This window comes from Natrix helvetica (assembly GCF_964273705.1).
Source record: "Natrix helvetica genome assembly, chromosome: 2".
Lineage (NCBI taxonomy): Eukaryota > Metazoa > Chordata > Lepidosauria > Squamata > Natricidae > Natrix > Natrix helvetica.
The window spans coordinates 170,213,236-170,231,135 of record NC_138552.1 but is presented as its reverse complement, the minus strand read 5'-3'; the positions used below and the strand labels follow the sequence as shown (position 1 = coordinate 170,231,135).

The window sequence follows — 17,900 nt, the reverse complement described above, 5'->3', positions numbered from 1 at the left end:
ATATTGACCTAGTGTAAATAGCAAGGACAGAAATCCATTTCATAAGCCAGAAGTATACTCTAGTATTCTACTCAGGCATCTTACTTATGCCCTCCAGATTCTTTTAATAAAAAACAAAACACAATAAAATAGAAGGCTGGCAAATTGCAAAACAAAACATTAGCCTCTATGTCTTTGGACGCTGCAAAAATTTCTCTGAGATGTGTTAGATATTAACACAAGCTACCGTGGTTTCCACTCCAGTCCTCTGTTCAGGCGGGAACAGAGGTTTAATCTGATTGGTTGAGAGGTCTGACAGCTCCCTATAAAAGGAGATCTGTCAGACCTAGCTGCTCCTGGATTGTACATACTTGACTGTTGTAATAAAGAGCTGTTGTTGCGTTGAACCTGAGTCTGCCTTCTCATTGCCCTATCTAACAAGATGGTAGATAACATCCTGTGGCACTTATCTGCTATCTGGTAACTGCGTGTTTTGTGATAGGCCATGCCCATTGTGGCAGCCATTTTGTGAAATCCCCCACCATATGCTCTCAAAATTCCTTATGCGTTCCCAGTTCAACATATCTATCTTCATGTCTTCTGTCTAAGTAAATCTTGCAATTTGCAGTTGAGTCATTAGTTTGGTAGCCACACAAGATATGTGAAAATTTTCAATTTGAGTCTTAGCCATCAGCAAAATCAGTGAAGCCTATATTTTCCCTCAAAACATACTGTCCTAAGAATGTTCTTTTGAACAGATAAAAAAACCAAATGTGCTTCCTTGTAAGGAGGAAGTCAGAAGTCATGCATCCAGAAACAATATCCACCATGGCCTCAGTCCAATTATGTTGATTCTTTTTCAATTGGCTTCTAAAGACTTGAAAACTGAGCATGTTAGCAAACTGCATTTAAGCCTTAAGCCAAAGTGAGACCATAAATATATCATTCTGCTTTTGTTTACTTTCACGAATTGCCAGCTTTTATTGATATATTTTCTTCTTAGTCTAGTAATAAAAGCAGAGAATGTTTGTCATTATATTTTATTCTTTTTACATATTCTAGGAAGCTCCAGTTTGGTAAAAAAAAAAATAGAGCTGAGTATCTGGGAGTAATTAAGTTTTCCCCTACAATATGTTTAAGATTCAATTTGACCTTTTATCTGTAGTTACACAAACCACAACAGTTTTTCTCACCATGGGATTACCACGATTTTCGGATGTGATTTAGGCTTGGAAATTGGATAGGAGTGTTAAAGATATTCTGGATTCACACATTATTCCATGTTATTAGTCAGTTTGTTTGGCTTTCACCAATCTAAATGCTGTCCGGATGGAGATCTATCCCAGAATTGTAATTCATCGCTATGCTGACCGGGAATTCTGGAAGTGAGTGTTCACCAATCTGGAGGGCAACCAGATTAGGAAATATTTGTACGTTAATATAATGTGCAATTCCAGTCAATTGTGATTACATTCAACTACAGTTATTTTAATTCTGATGCTGAGGGTTATAAGTCATTCAGCACACATTTGCCTTTCGTAAACTAAGATAATGTTGTTGTTGTTCCACATAATCATTAATCCCAGATTGAAAGCAAATCAAATCAATTGTTCCTGCTAAGATTTCTACTTTTTCTTGAATTGACTTTGACCCACTTCTCACCTATAATGTGAAAACAAATCAACCATTGAAGCTGATTAGTTTTTCATAGAAGCTGTTTAAGATTGGTTTGTCATAGTAGCTGGTTATGTAAATGATCTGCTAAAATGCCAAGCTACCTCACAGATGCCTGGTTAACATGTAATGCACCGATTTTATTTGCTTCATAACAGGCAAATTGATTTAAACATGCTCTTCATGTGTCACATTTTCTCCTAGTAAATACCACTGACCTTTCAAAGACTAGGTTTGGGGGGGTTTTGTTTACATTTCGAAGTAAGAATAAATATGACAATGACTAAATGGATGGTCGTTCCTTTTTGGAATATTGAACAAAATCCAGTCATTTGTTTTGTTGACTAAAGTGCAAGTCAGAAAGGGAATTATTTCTTTTCCTTAATCATCCAACTCCCACTCTCGAAATCTGCAGACTAGATTTTGGCAGCACAGAATTGGGAGAGAAAGTAATATTGATCAAATAAATTTAAGGTCAAATGATGTTGCCTATGGGGGAAATGGTCAACTAATGGTTGTTAGAGATGCATGCAACCTTCAAGCTCCTTTTTATAGGAATTTTAGATCCCCTTTTGACCATATCTCTGAGCTTGAATGCTGAAAATTGGATCCAAGTTTTACAGGGAAAATACAATATAAGCCCTAACATATTTAGATAAAGGTAAAGGTTCCCCTCGCACATATGTGCTAGTCATTCCTGACTCTAGGGGGTGGTGCTCATCTCCATTTCAAAGCCGAAGAGCCAGCGCTGTCCGAAGACATCTCTGTGGTCACGCGGCCAGCATGACTAAATGCCAAAGGTGTACGGAACGCTGTTACCTTCCCACCAAAGTGGTCCCTATTTTTCTACTTGCATTTTTACGTGCTTTCGAACTGCTAGGTTGGCAGAAGCTAAGACAAGTAACGGGAGTGCACTCTGTTATGTGGCGCTAGGGATTCGAACCTCCGAACTGCCAACCTTTCTGATCAACAAGCTCAGTGTCTTAGCCACTGAGCCACTGCATCCCTGTCTAAAATATTTGCCTTCCTCCTAATCCACAAGATCCCAGGAACATTTCAGATCTGCCATCTGTGTTATATTTTTTTCCTACAACACTCCAGATTTTCCAGCCTGAAAAGTTGTGCCCACAAACAGGTCCCTGCTCTATGTCTCATTCTCTCCTGAGCTCCATAGTAACTCTCCATCTATGCCGATTGTTTATAGTCACAGGAAAATATTGCTTAGAGAGGGTGAAAAACGCTTCCTTTGCCTATACTGAGGTGAGCCACTGAACAATACAACTCCATATCCACTGATAGCTCGGCAGCTGAGGAGCTAGGCAGAGCCTGCTCCAAACTTCTCAGCTGTTGACAGGCTTGACTTGCTGAGAACACTGGATAAATATAGCACCAGCGAGCTCAGCTCCACAAAGTCATTGCTCTCAGCAGCCTGCAAGGAGCCCAGGAGAGGGGAAATGCAATCTCAGAACTTCACTGCCAAAGCTTAGCTCCCACAGAGCAACAGTTGTGGGTGGGGGCAAACAACCAGGAGAAAAAGTCTTTCTAACAAAAGCCTGGGTGAAACCTAAGAGAGCATTTGTAGCTCCTCTTTCTTCTGACCGGTATCTCTCAGAACAGGAACTACGTTCCTCTTCGGCTCTCTCTTTCTCTGTTTCCTGCATGACTTCAGTCCCTGGTAGATCTAGAAAGAGAAGAAAGATTAAAATTTGCCCAGTACTATTCTGGGCCTGGATACTTTTCGATCTTGGTCATGTAAGCTACGTTTCTGAGGTCTTCCAGGAACATACATCCTTCTACAGAACTGGCATCTAAGTGCTTGTTTGCAACTGGCAGGTAAGAACTGATATTCTACACCTCCCCCCTCCGCACCCCAATGATTGGTTTGTTTGTTTTCTTGCTTTGAAATGGCTCCCAAGTTCTTTTTACACCCCTGTCCTGGCTCCAATCTGTTCGCCTTCTGTTCTTAAATGTTCTGTCTAGTTTGAAAAGTTGAGAAAAGAGAAAGAGAGAGACGACAGGCTTTCTTTAGCTTTTAGCAATATAGAGAAATCACCTTCAGAGCTCTCCGCTGAACTTGCTCGGCTAAGGGCAACAATCTAAAAACAGAACTGAAGACATAATGACAGGAGATAGGAGACAAAAACAAGATGAGAATGAGTGATGCCCGACTGTGGAAAACTGCATGCTGTCAGAAGAGATCTTAACGTCCCTCCTTCCACAGAACTCACAGGGACATATACAGACAGGATTCACTCTCCCCCCCCCTTTTAACTATCTTTTTGAAAACATCCTCATAGTTAGGAAACCTAGGAATGAAATCAGTATGATAAATAAGAAAAAAAAATAGGGATGCAGAATTCCTCTGAATTAATCTTGTGCCTTGTTTCTTATTTCTTTTCTTTTTGTTTGTGCTTTAGTAGAATTAACTACGTTTTATTTTGCCTCTCTGATGGTTGCCTCACCAGATTTTAAAAAAATCTCTATCTTATTAAATTACCATCTCAATGTTTATCATGCATACCAATTCAAGAGCCTGCTCCCTTGGAACTCATACACAAGATTATTCTGAGATAAAGCAATGACAACCAATATTTGTAAAACTTAAATATATCTTCATGGAAAAATTACAGTTCATCCTTCCCTGACCTTCTTCTCTTCCCCCTGCTAGTCCCCCCATCTTATTTGTGAGTGTCTTGGAAATATTCCTATCAAAAGGCATTTATCTGCAAGTAATTTACACACAATGGATAATTCGCTATAAAATCCAGTAGGAGAGTGATAGATAGGAAACCTTGTGTGCTTTTATAAAATGACTCGGGAAACATTAGCAAGACAAGGCAGGCAAGCATCTCAAATGAAATAATAAAATAAATAGTGATTAGACTTTTAGTTTAGACTTGAATCAAAAAGTAGTTATGGCAACAAATGCATAAATAAAAGCAACAGCAATACATAATTTATTGGAGAGAAAGGCTTGCAAAGAGGCATACTAAATCTGATGACAAAAAGTATTCAAATGGAATGCCAGCATGATATGTTAGTGTTACAAGAATGCAATCACTATGCCTTCTTTCATATTTCTAGTTCTGATCAGTGCCAAAACGGGGAAATGGGAATGTATTGCTTTCATTCGGTATTTTTAAAAAATAGGCCTATCAAGCTGGAATATAGAGTAACTAATAGTATACTTCTTTAATTTCTATTTTTTTAAAAAAACAACCCAACCTTATTCTATCTGATTACTTTGAAGTAAGGTCAAGGGAACGCAAGGAAAACAGCCTCTGGGTAGAATGGCAAAAGGTATTTGACAAGTACAAATTGTGATTATGTCACTAAGCTGCTATCAAACTGCTTTCTTTGATATTAGTAACTAATTAACTTGACATAACTGCTGACATAGAAATGGAAAATATTATATTGTATCTCAAAGAATGATATAGAGAAAAATATGTTCTAGAAATTTATGAATTGCTTATTTAGAATCAGTACCATCTTCTAGGGATCTTGGATTTCTGGTATTTTCAATCCATTTTGGGGGATATATCATTTTGCAAACTGCCCCTGTTCCAAAGAAGAATCGATCTCTGGTCTCAATGCAAATACAGAACTCTCGTCCATTGAGTGGAGTTAGTAATGAAATATATAAATATATTATTTACAGTCTCCAGTACATCAGTGACAAACCACCACAATATCATTTTCTTCTTAATAAGGATGAGAATTAAAGATTTCATGATGTCTGATGGAAAAAAGGTGCAACAAAAAGAAAATTAAATAGAAAACAGAAAGGGTTTAATGTAATTGTTCCATGCTATTTTTAATGTTGAATGCTGCCAGAGTTGTTATGGAGTCAAGATGATGATGATGATGATGATGATGATGATGATGATGATGATGATGATGATGATGATATAGATAGATAGATAGATAGATGGATGGATGGATGGATGGATGGATGGATGGATAGACAGACAAACAGACAGACAGACAGACAGACAGACAGACAGACAGACAGACAGACAGAGATGATAGATGATAGATGGATGGATAGATGATAGAGAGAGAAAGAAAGAGAAAGAGAGAAAGAAAGAGATAGTTTGAGGCACTAAAATAAAATAATTTCATTATTTTACTATAAGCCCCAGAGGGAAAAAACAAAATTTTGTGGAGTCAATTTGTTTATAGGGAATATTATTTCTTATTTTACCACTATTGGCTTAATATTTATTGACATTTTGAATGACTTCTTAATATTTTTCTAGACACCCGTTTGAAGATATTTTTCCAACTAGGCATCTTAGGAATCTTTGTGAACAGATTACACATTTGTCATGTGTAATAAACAAATATTATAATTTTGTGATCATGTACTTAGCCTTATTCAAGAGTTATGCTAAAATACAATACATAAACACGAGATAATCAGGTCTATCAGAACCAGCCCATAGTATTTTGGCACCTAAAGCTGGAAGCTCAAATGATGCTCATACATCTTTCCCCTTGGCCCACAGCAATGAAGTTACTGGATTCTGCCTTCTCCTGTCCATGTCTTCTCATGGTACTAGTCTGGTATCTACATCAATAAGAGAGAATTAAATATTTTAAATACTTCTTCAATCATTGTAATCATTTCAACACATGAAACCTTTCTTGCCTGCATAGTAAATGTTGATATATCTACTAGAATAATCAAAATGACGCTTTCTGGGCTTCCTTACTCTAAAAGTCTTAAATGACTTCTGATGGCCCAGAGTCTGGTCTAGTTTTTAATCTAGTGAAATGCTGATGAAGCCAACCAGCCTCTTCTGAGTGCTTGTGAACCACAGATATATTTTTCATTTCATCTGAAAAGATGCATCTCCGCTAATATGTGTTACGGGAAGCATTTAAAGCATTCAACAAAAGCATTTGGGGAAATAGGTGCTCATCTTATGTGTTTCTATATCCCAGGCCAACCTTTTTAAGTTGATACTGCTGAAATATATATTTTAAAAATTTTCAGGTCATTACCTAAACTATTTGCATCAATATTGTGCATGCCATCATATAACCACATTGTCTCTGGCACCCTGCATTGTTAGGATATAGGGAGAATTTTGAAATATCATATATTTTTCAAAATTTTCCATCTCAAATATTTTCTCAAATATTTTTCTACAGAAAAATAGAAGATATAATATTACAGAATAATTGCTGATGAAAGAATTCATCTGAATTATAGTTTAGGGTCTCTTTTGGGATTGTTCCATGCCTAGTGAAATGTCTTCTGTGATGATTCTTTTGTTCTTGAATGTCTGGTAAAATAATTTTGCCATGACTTTCTTCTTCTAACTGCGCATTCTTCAGATTTTTCCCCCCAAATCCTACTTCTGATTAATAGGATTGCAGGGATAATTGCTTTCTATTACTCCAGGTACATCAAGGTCAACATTTTGGACTTCCCGGTTTATAATATTTATTTCAAACAATGTCATGTTGCCACCCTAACCAGATGTTTGCTTCTGGTGATTTCATTTCCCACGGTCACTACTTCCCGTCAAAGCATTATCCTCAATAATGGCAATTATTACATAATTTATCTTCTCAAGCTTGGTAGGCTTTACTGTACCCATTCAACTTTCCTATCATGTTATTGCAGAGAAAGCCATTTGTGTTTTGAAATACTTAAAAAAAAAATCAGCAGCCTCATAGAAGTTGATGAAGCAACAGTGAACAAAAAAGCTTGAAGATTTAGTTTTCTGGCCAGCCTGCTACATTCTTCTAGTCTTTTTGTTTTACCCATTATTATAAGCTAAAATCTTGTGTCAGTTACAAATCCCATTTTTAAGCAGCTTGTTTGTCAGACTATTCCTGTAGTAGTATTCTAGAACTGTTATGTGTCACCACTGGAGTAGTTACCCAGTCGTAAGATGGGCGGTCAATAAATTTGATAAATAAATAAATATTTTCATTGGAACCTTTGTATTTCAATAAACCATGGCTCAGTTGAATCAGAGTTAATGAGTTGTATGGACATAACCACTATCTGTTCTCCTGAAAGGAATAGTTTCTTCTACTGTATAAATGGAATCACAGAAGGTGAAAGTTGCTATTTTATTCTTTGGAAAACCTTCATTATTATTATTATAGGCTGCACTGTAGCTATGAAGGTGAGATTTTATTTACTTTTGAGAATTTACATGGCTACCTATCTCACCTAGAGGTCCTAGGTGTTTCACTAATTTAAAAAAATAAGAATAAAAATAGGACCACCCTTCCTACTGGGCTCCAGATTGACCAAATTCCTATCCTCCTGATTTATCCCCAATGCTTGGGGAAGAACCAGGTCATCGTAGCCTTCCAGAAGGCAGGAGCCTCTCCAATATTAGATGAGGGGTTATACCAAAGGGAATAAGAAAAGGCATGCCTTCAAGGTCTAACAAATGACAGAATTTATGGAAAGGGTCCTGTAACAGCCCCACCAAAGGTAATCACTCAAATAACAATAGTAATAACACTTAGACTTTTATATAGCTTTACAGTGCTTTACAGCCATTTCTAAGTGGTTTACAGAGTCAGCTTATTGCCCCTAACAATCTGGGTCCTCATTTTACCCACCTGGAAGGATGAAAGGCTGAGTCAACCTTGAGCCTGGTAAGGTTTGAACTGCCAAATTGCAGGCAGCCTGCAGCCAGTAGATGTACCCTGCAGTACTGCACTCTAACCAATGCGCCACAGTGGCTCAAAGCCATATCCTGGCATTTTGCTACGTAAGCCTTAAAAAGTGATAACCAGCACCTTGAATAGTACCTCAGAGCTAGTGTGTCTCATGAAACAGTGGTGTAACTTGGGGGAATGGTCCCAATTACCCATCTGCAGTTACCAAAACATTTGCTGGTAAGATATACAAGTATCCATTCCCTCCCAGCAAGAAGACCTAAAGACAAAATCCCGGAGGCTTTGAGATCTATCAAGAATTTGAGGCATCCATGAACATTGAAGGATCTATTCAGTATTTTTTTCCTGTCAACTTGTCATTCTCTCTTTTCTCCATTTTTAAAAAGTGAAAAAAATATTAGGTTGGATGGACTAATAAATGAAGAATTCCTTCAAATATCATATTTAGAATCCCTGCTAAATATATTAATCAGGATATTTCTGTATAATAATACCATCATGGCATTTCTTCCATGCTTTTTCTGAAAACAAAGGCCAAGCTTATTTACATCTCTTTGAAAACCTCAGGCTATACGCTCATACCACAAACATGTTTAGAATTTCTAATGTCCCCTGATCCTTGAGAAACTCAGATGAAGAGCTGTAGCAACTTGCTTTCAAGGTGTCTATAGCATGTTATTTTTCCATTTGTCACTCAGTATTTTGCAATATATGCTAGACATTAAAGGACTTCCTTTAATATTAGGATTGCTACAGGTTTCCCACATTGCTTTCTGTGGATCCCAATCTTATACTCAAATAGCTATGTAGTCTCCTAGCATTGCTCAAAGACCCTCTTCACTTTGTATCTGCCAATTGTTCGATTTTGCTAGAATTTGCCCTTTAGTTTTAAAGCTTATCCCACAGCAAAAGTATTTCCCAGAAAGTTCTGAATTCTATATAACTTTTATGAATAGACGCTAGCCCTACTTCCTATCAGGGAGAACGTGCAGTGGCTATTAGAGACAGGTTAAATACTTTGAAAAGAAGACAAATTAGAATGTAATGGATAAAATCATTCAACTTTTATGCAACATGAATATGGAACATATGATTTGATAGTGTTTTGCATATAGCGAGAGCTAAGAGTTAGGCTATGTCTGCGGATTTCTTTAATGGAAGCTTATTCAAAACTGTAAATCTAACAATGCTCAGCAATTTTAGCATTGGACAAGGCTGGATTGAAGGAAATGTGAAGAACGTTTGAGCAGTTCCAACAGCCTGGCTCAACATGCAATATTGATTCATTCATTTAAATTATATTCCACATTTTCAGCCATAAATGATTGCAGTGAGTTACAGTACTTAAAAATACAAATTATAACACATAAGGATATAATAAAATTTTAAAAAATTCAAATTGGCATTTTTAAAAATCCTAATAATTCAACCAGCAAATAAAAATGCAGTGAAAGAGATGAGGCTGTTTTCCTCAGTAATAGGAAAGTGGAGAACAACCAAATCTCCCTGGGGCCCCACAAAAGACCCTTGTCTATGTATGTGTGCTTGTGCGCATATGTGTGTGGTCATTAGTGTTTATATAACAAGTTTCTAGAAGTTGGGAAGTTCTTCAAAAAAGACTTCTGCCACTGGTTTAAGTAAGTGACCAATTGTAGAATGACAAAGTTAAAGGTAAAGTTTCCCCTTGCACATATGTGCTAGTTGTTCCTGACTCTAGCGAGCGGTGCTCATCTCCGTTTCAAAGCCAAAGAGCCAGCGCTGTCCGAAGACATCTCTGCGGTCATGAGGCCGGCATGACTAAACGCCAGAGGTGCACAGAATGCTGTTACCTTCCCACCAAAGGTGGTCCCTATTTTTCTACTTGCATTTTTTACATGCTTTCGAACTGCTAGGTTGGCAGAAGCTGGGATAAGTCACGGGAGCTCACTCCGTTATGTAGCACTAGGGATTCGAACCACCGAACTGCCGACCTTTCTGATTGACGTCTTAGCCACTGAGCTACCGCGTTCCTATAGAACAGTGTTTCTCAACCTTGATGACTTTAAGTCCTGTGGACTTCAACTCCTAGAATCCCCAGCTGACTAGGGAATTCTGAGAGTTGAAGTCCAGAGGGCTTAATGTTGCCAAAGTTGAGAAACACTGCTATAGAATGACAAAAGTGATCCATAAATTCTTGTTCACTTGTGGCTGCAAAGGCCAATGCCAGCATATTAAATTGTGCTCATTAGTGCAGAGCTTTCATTATCTTGCACCAATTGCCATCCTGCCTGCTACATTTTAAACCAAATGAAGTTTCCATACCATATAAAGCATGGAACAGTAGCCACGATGGGATCCAACCAAGGCTGAGATAACTGTTGCTGAGCCTGATTGACTGGGGAGTCTATAGTATTTTCCACTGATGCTAAATGTTGTTTAAATCGGCTTAGGAAAAACTGGAAAGGTTGGGGTTTTTTTTTTTTTAAAGGAAAACTATTGTTTGTCTCTCTTCTTTATTCCATCTGACACAGATTTAAAACTTCAGAAGATAAACATGTGAGCTAATATAGCAGGAAATACAAGCCAAAAGTAAACTATCTGTGTGCTATGATTTCTAAAAATATATTAATATTTATAGCCATTGACTAACTTTCAAAACTATCTGAGCATTACCCCCTCCAACTGGCTGATTTAATGCATTATGCAAGCTTTGGTTTACATCATCGTAGTATGAAATAGAATTGCTAAGGTTTGACAAACCCAAGGCTAGGCTTAGTTATTGTATGAACCACACCAATAATTAGATTCAGTTAGTGTTGCTGGTTTGAAACAGAATACAGCCATATCTGTTGCCGTAGACCTGTATCAGTGATAAAACGCAGCTTTTCAAAGAATAAGCATTCTTGCTTGCTGATAGTCAGCCACAGCTATCTCTCTCTTATTAATTAGATGCATTTCTTGATTTGAAGAAAGCTCCCACTGTGGCAAAAATAGTTTCATAGCCAGTTAGCTGTCAGAAATTATCTAAGAATATTGCTTGATTTGGACTTAAGGGAAGTTTCATTCTCACGGGGCAAGCATGTCTTCAGCTCTGTTACTGACATCCTATTTTGCTGCAACTCTTTCTTTAGGGTTACAGAAATGTTCCTGTTCCTGATTTTGAAATCTTAGCATGTATGCAAATCCAGGGCACATATTACAAACCATTTGTATCTATTTTCCTGTAAAAATCACTCAGCAGAAGCGAGTTCAAAGAAGCGAATTACTATTTTACTAATTATTATTTTTACTCTTTTACTGCCAGAGGTAATGATATGTGGATAAGAAGAGCCACAACCTAGACAATGGTCTGCTAAACAAGATTTTAGACTGGAGGAAGAGAGGTGGGGAAAGAATTCCAGAAGGGACCCTCCCCACTTTTCGGGAGAGTAAAAAGGAAGGGAGGGAGGAATACTTTCAGTCTTGCAAGATTCTGTTAGTGTAGCCTCATAATAAAGATAGAGCTGGTGCTTCTTGTTGTGCTTCTTAGATGGATCATCTCGCAAGACTAACACAAAAGACGATGTCTTGATTTTGCACCTGTAACACAAGATAAGCAAAGCGATTGGTTGAGTCCATCAGTTTTACTCTCTTGAGCATGTTAAGTGATGGGAAAGAAGTCTGCCAGTTCTAGCACTCTCGCCACCCTCTTTAGGCTTCTCCTAATAGACCATTTACCTAACATTGCCAGGTTTGGTTCTTAGAGGGGCAATAGAATAGGGGTACATTTGGCTGAGTAAAGGCTGAAGGGGGAGGGAGCACACCTTCATCAGCTTTAAATGGTCAATTAATGCCACTTTGAGCCCAGACCTTAATGGTCATCTGGCTGCACCTCCAATATAGCAGATGGTGAAACAACAGAGGTTTGCTTACCTTCCAGCTGTCATTGGAAGCTGCTAGTGGTAGGATTCAACCAGTGTAACAACTGGTTCGCTGAGTGCATGCTTCAAACGAAGGAGATATAGGTCAGTATTATAGTGCAGGGGCGGGTGGGAGGGCCCACCTGAACATTGGAGCAAACCAGTTTACTCTCAGCTGGTCATTGGAGCTACTGGTTTGCCTGAACTGGTCCAAACCAGTAGAATCCGACTCCTGGATGCTGCCAACATAAATACTAGTTAAACAAAAGGGCAACTAAGAATGGAGTTGGGAACTCACTTAGATTAAGGTGACAATCCTTGTAAGACAAAAGAGACTGCTAGGGCTTATTTGTATCCTTGTAGAAGTAGGACAAGTCCCAATGTCAAGGATTAGGCTGGTAGGAAACAACAGATATTAATTCAGCTGTAACTGATGGGAATGAAAGATTTTAAAGCTAGAACTACTTACCACAGGAAAATGTATGCCACCATGAAGGAATACTTCCTCACAAGAACACTTATTTCTGAATCAATCATTTTGTTGAGCCGTGGTGGCACAGTGGTTAGAGTGCAGTACTGCAGGGTACTTCTACTGGCTGTCGGCTGCCTGCAATTTGGCAGTTCAAATCTAAGCAGGCTCAAGGTTGACTCAGCCTTCCTTTCTTCTGAGGTGGGTAAAATGAGGACCCAGATTGTTGGTGGCAATATGCTGACTCTGTAAACCATTTAGAGGAGGCTGTAAAGCCCTAAAGCGGTATATAAGTCTAAGTGCTACTGCCATTGTTGAAAAGGTTTGAAATTTCATGTGACTACTACATAATATATTCCCTATTTTGACCTCACCCTCTAATTCAGGCATGGTTTCATTGGCCATCCAAAGGGCCTCATAAGGAGATGTATTTTCTTCTGCTAATGTGATTGCTAGCTAAAAAAAATTCTTCCACTGTATGAGAGTGTGCATATGTGTGTGTGTGTGTGTGTGTGTGTGTGTGTGTGTGTGGAGGAAAAAAACATGCTTTCTGGCATGCCTGTACACATTGGAGAGTGGTGGAGAGAAATTGACTCAACACAGAGCAGTGAGTGGTTGCATGAATGGTTTTCCTTAAATGGCTAATCTTGCAGTCCTATACAGTTGACCTAAAGGAGCCAGAAATAAGTGGGTGTGAAAGTAAGGCATTTCTGTAAGTTGGAGCGGCATAGGTTTTCTTTTGAGATATTCAGATTTCTTGGAGGAGCATTGGGATTCAGACCCTGGATATAGAGGATATAGTTAATTTCTTTTGTGGTTTGGAAAGACTGAAGTTTAAATAATGATACAAGTATACTACAAATAAGTTTAATGTGATTGTAATTTAGATTTTAAAAGGTCGTTTCAAAATGCCTGTATGATTCTTCTTCTGTTGTTCTTTTGGTTTCGTTCATCAATTACTTTCAAGTAATTGAAAGATGTTATGAAATAATTACAAAAGTGCTTAAAGTTCTGTCCGATGTTGGAACACAATTCTTCCAAAGGCCCAGTAGTGTAAAAGACACCAATTCCAAAAATATCAAAATCAGCGTAGCCTTCTTCATTAGCTATGTTGGCTGGAAGGGGCTAGCTAGGAAGTGGTTGCTAAGGTCCTCCTCCTCTTTCCTAAGATATAGTTGCACCCCAGGTGCCACCCTGTTCCTTCTCCTTGCATGTAAAAGGCAGGTTTCTAACCCTCACGATTTTGACAACTGTGTTGAGGCTTTGCATCAAAACAATACAAATGCTGTACAATAGGCGTGATTTATTCGATGATATCTGTAAATGATTAGAACACACGCTGGGTATTGGCAGTCCAGTAACTGTCTTTGATTTGCCTCGCTTGACATTTGGCTGGGGAGGGGGAGGCGAAGGCAAGCTTGATCCAAGAGGAAGTATTTTCTCACTTCCCAAATTGAAACTTCATTCAATGCATCCCACACTTGGTGCAGACACCCACTGAGATCTGCTTCTCCCCTCACCCCTGTCTCCATTTCTCTCTAACCTCTCTTGGCAGAGTCATAAGTGTTTGCCATGCTCTCTGTGAAATAAGTAGATATGATCAGAGGTGAGTTCCTCCCGGTTTGGGTGAGTAGGTGGTAACTTGGCCTGCCACAGCCCTGAACTGGTTCTCTTGGCGGTGCTGTTTTCTGCTTCTGCGCATGCGCCGAAGCATTTTTTTTGTACTGCGCATGTACACACACGCAGCGCGTCCCTGAGTGAACCAGCAGTAGCAGCAGCTGGAACCCACCCCTGGATATGATAGTGAACGCATATTCTTCTTTCTTCTTTTGTCGTCCCATTTGGAGAGTTAACCAATAAGAGAATTTGAATTCTTGCTGGGGACTTCAAAGATGTACAGGTAATCCTCAACTTACCACCTTTCATTTAGTGATCATCTGAAGTACAATGGCATTGTACAAAAGTAATTTAGGACCATTTTTCACACTTACAACTGTTGTCGCATCCCCATGGACATGGGAGCAAAATTTGGATGCTTGGCAACTGGCACCTATTTATGATGATTGCCGCATCCCTAGGTCGTGTGATCACGTTTTGCGACCTTCCAACAAGCAAAGTCAACGGGGAAGCCAGATTCACTTTACAACCTTGTGACTAACTTAACAACTGCAGTGATTCACTTGACAACGGTGGCAAAAAGGTCATAAAATGGAGCAAAACTCGCTTAACAACTGTCTCACTTCGCAACAGAAATGTTGGGCTCAATTGTGGTCGTAAGTCGAGGACTACCTGTAATGTTATTCTTGGCTATGCCCAGGAATGGATGAGACGGAAACAGCATTCCAACATCACATTGCTCGGAGGATGTTGTGAGTATCTTCTTGCCTTGATTCCTTTGGTGAGTATCACATGGGCAGACCTTGAGTGAGAGGTTGAGTTTTATGTTCCCAGACCATAAATTGCTCTAGCAATTTATACAATACTGTTTGCATAGTTAGACTTACCTCAAAAACAGGTTAAGCAGGGCTGGCCTGTTAAGCATTTGGACTGGAGATTACAGGAAATATTAGCCCTGTAGACCAAACAGGCCATTTAAAGAAAATCCTGGAAAATGGCAGTTGTGATTCACTTCTGTACTGTTACCAAGAAAACTATGCATCATGGAGTTACTGGAATCAAGCTCGTTTGACAGAGATATGACTTACAGCATTATCCATCCAAATTGTAGTGATCTAATGCTGGTTTTATTACCCAGTTACCTCTTGCCAAAGGTTCTGATGGGAAATGTCTATGGAGATGCTCAATCATCCAAGTCATGGTTGCCCCAACAGTTTTTTGCTGTTCAAAAAGGGACTCGACTTTCTTTCAGTTTCTTTCAGTTCTGAACCGAAAATCCTTCTTGAATGAGAAGCTAAATGTTTTCAAGAACTCCAGTTATCTTTTGAACAACACCTTTGGGACTACTGATGTGAAAATGGTTTTAACCAGCCTCTCTCATTTTAGTATTTTCATCTACGGCTTCCCTACGCCTCACGGAAACACACACCACCTAGTACTAAATGGGTATAAGGTACATGGTTATTCAACTGTGTATTTGTGCTTGTCCATCTTCTCCCCACTGATCTCCTTTTAGATTAAAAACTCATTGACTGGCTTAAAGGGAAATAATAATTTAGAGCCCATAAAATGGGAATGTGAATTGCTTAATGTCTATCTCTCAGAGGGCTGAATAAAAATATGCCTATAACAATAGGCCTGGCGTCATGATTACTACTAGCATTTAAATCATTAGGAGGAAAAATGCACTTAAATAAACTCTACATCCCCAGTCAAAAGCTATCCTGTACTTTTGAAGAATTTCCAATTCTCAAGATTAAGGCCCAACCCTTCCGATTGTGTTCTGGCAAGGCATGTAACAACTGGACAAGTGGCAAAAGGGTGATTTGATTTTTCCATTCTGGAGTCAGACGGATTGGAGGAGGAGGATTTTTACCTCAGTGCTAAAACAGACTGAAATTGGATTTAGCCATGGCATGCAATGACCCAGCAGTTAGACAGGGGCCTAAAGGAAGGATATCATTTTATTTTGTTATTATTTATTTATTTATTTATTTTTATTTAGTTTTGTCAAACATGTAAAAATATAACAGGTATAAGTACAAATATAAATATGAACACAGTAAATGGGTATGAATAAAAAGGACAGTAGGCACACTGGTGTGCTTATGCACGCCCCTTACAGATTTCTTAGGAATGGGGTTAGGTCAACAGTAGAAAGGTCTTAGGTTAAAATTATGGTGGCTTTGGGGTGTAACAACAGAGTCAGGTAGAGCATTCCAGGCATTGACCACTCTGTTACCGAAGTCGTATTTTCTCCAATCGAGTTTGGAGCGGTTTACCTTGAGTTTGTATCTATAGTGTGCTCGTGTATTATTATGGATGATCATGATGAGATTTGGATGGAGCCACCAAGAGAACACTTTTAAGGTCAGAAACCATCATTTGCTTTTAATGTGGGACTAAAAGTCAGAAAGTTTTGGGTTAAACGGTCAATTTCAAACAATTCCCAATAAGGAAGTACAAATAAATGGTGTTGCTTACAAAGTTAGTCTGTAAACAATTTAAAATAGAATTCTGAATGTCAGCAATTAATCTCTGAAAAGCATTGATTATTATTTTCTCTGAAGGATATACTTCCTCAATGTCTATAGTTTCTGCTGTTCTGAACAGGTAGCCAGAAGACAGATAAATTATGCTCTAAAAGGGCAGAACATTTTTTTCAGAAAGCTAAGTGTGTGCCTTAAAATCAGTGAAATTACATGTTTCAGGATTTATTTGGTCAAAAGAAATGTGGTATGCAAGAAGGTTGCCTTTTGTGCTAAGAAAAATATCCTTAAAGGACTATGGAAAATATACATTCTAATAATTCTCATTTAACTATGGCAACATTGTTGTAAAAAAAAAACCTCACCGTATGTGTAATGTTACGGCCTTGCAGCAAATCAATTCCATTTGGTTATGTATCTATGTTTCTATTAGGATATGTAAACAAACATGATGTGATTGAAAACATTGTCAGTATGAATGCCTCTTCGTGTGTTTCCTTGGCTTTCTTGTCTGTTTCTTTAATGCATTTAGACCAACTTTATAATAGCTCGAATTCTGGTAATTACAGACCAATTCAAGAAAAGCACTGATATGGAGGTTATGATGATACAATTTAGCAATCTAAGCATATAAGGAAATGAAGCAATACTTATTTATCAGAAGACTGATAGTTACTCTGATGACTAATAATAACACTTCTCTCAAATCCTTCATGACCTCCCTCTCTCCCTCCCTTCCTCCCCCCTCCTTCTTTCTTTCTTACACATACAGACACATATTCAGAGCTGGGGGGACAACTTCAAAGTAGTTCAAGTTCTTCAGGAAAATTAATTAACTTGCTTCTACAGTTTAAAGGCTGCCCCTGACCCCAAACAATTCTGGGCAGCTTTCACTTTAAAACCAGGAAACAATGAAACGAAGAAACAATGCATGGTCATCTGGAAGAACTGTAAAAGCAAGCAAAAAAAAAAAAAAGCCCTACAGAATTGGGCACCTTCAGGCCCTGGGAGACTAGCCAGGATTTCAAACAGTTTCTCAATATTGTTAGGATGAGAGCCATATGAATGGGAGGTTGGATTCCAGCCAGGTGCTGCAACAGAGAAGGCACACTTCCTAAGTTCCAGTAGATAACATTG

General features: G+C 38.5%; 1 protein-coding gene across 4 annotated transcripts in view; it reads left to right on the top strand.

Moving 5' to 3' along the window:
* Positions 1-3,077: 3,077 nt before the first annotated feature.
* The window catches only part of FILIP1 (filamin A interacting protein 1), a 97,364-nt gene continuing 82,541 nt past the window's right edge, over positions 3,078-17,900 (top strand). For 2 of the 4 annotated variants that reach the window (XM_081941021.1, XM_081941020.1), the window contains exon 1: positions 3,078-3,486. The gene's annotated coding sequence lies outside the window, so the exon portion shown is untranslated. The remainder of the gene's footprint in view (positions 3,487-17,900) is intronic. The other 2 variants (XM_081941022.1, XM_081941023.1) reach the window with 2 other exon arrangements.